This window comes from Orycteropus afer, unplaced genomic scaffold (assembly GCF_000298275.1).
Source record: "Orycteropus afer afer isolate SDZICR_OR568_19922 unplaced genomic scaffold, OryAfe1.0 scaffold00940, whole genome shotgun sequence".
NCBI classification, from domain to species: Eukaryota; Metazoa; Chordata; class Mammalia; order Tubulidentata; family Orycteropodidae; genus Orycteropus; species Orycteropus afer.
Window position 1 is genome coordinate 355,795 of NW_006922527.1, and position 1,168 is coordinate 356,962.

Genomic DNA, 1,168 nt, shown 5'->3' on the forward strand with positions numbered 1-1,168 from the left:
CACAATTTAAAAGAAAGAAAAGGAAAAAGATCTGGGAATGTGAGACCTCCCACTTTGTTCTTCTTCAGAAGTGCTCTGTTTGTCTGAGATCCCTTTTCTTTCCATATGAAGTTAGTAAATGTTTTTTCCATGTCCTTTAAAAATTTTGTTGGTATCCAGATTGGGATTGTATTAAAAGTGTGAATTTTTTTATGTAGTATTGAAATTTTCACAATATTCAGTCAACTTATCCATAAACAAGGTAAGTTTTCCATTGATGTAGTGCCCTTCTTCTCTCATGTTGTAGTGTTTTATAGTTTTCTTTGTGTTGGTCTTTTGTGTATATGGTAAGTTTCATACCTAGATATTTTATCTTTTTAGTAACTATTGTAAATGGTATCTTTTCCTTTATTTCTTTATCAGAGGACTCTTTGTTAGTGTAGAGGAATCTGATTGATTTTTATATGTTGACTTTGTTTCTTTACACATTGCTGAACCTCTCTATTAGTCCCAGTAGTTTTTATTGAGTCCCTTAGGTTTTCTAGGTACAGGATCATATCGTCCGCAAATTGAGAAAGTTTTACTTTCTCTTTGCCAATTTGTATGCCTTTTATTTCTCTTTCTTGCCTTATTGCCTTGGCCAGGACTTCCAATACAATTTTAAATAGAAGTGGTAATAGAGGGCATCCCTGTCTGGTTCTTGATCTTAAGGGGAATGCCTTGAGTCTTTCTCCATTAATAATGATGTTGGCCATTGGCTTTGCATATATGCCTTTTATTACGTTGAGGAATGTCCCTTCTATCCCTGTTTTGGTGAGAGTTCTAAACAGGAGCCAGTGTTGGATTTTATCAAATGCCTTTTCTGCTTCGATTGTTATAATCATACAATTCTTTTATTTTGTTTATGTGGTGGATTACATTGATTGTCTTTCTGATGTTGACCCACCCTTGTAAACCTGGTATAAATCCCACTTGATCCAAGTATATATATTAATTTTTTGATATATTGTTGGATTCTGTTGACTAGGATTTTGTTAAAGATTTTTGCATCTATGTTCATGAGTGATATTGTTGTTCTGTGCCGTCAAATCAGCCCTGACTCATAGCGACCCCTCCTTGGGTTTCTGAGGTGGTATCACTATGGAAGTAGATTGCCCCATCTTCCTTCCGAGGAGTGGCTGGTGGGTTT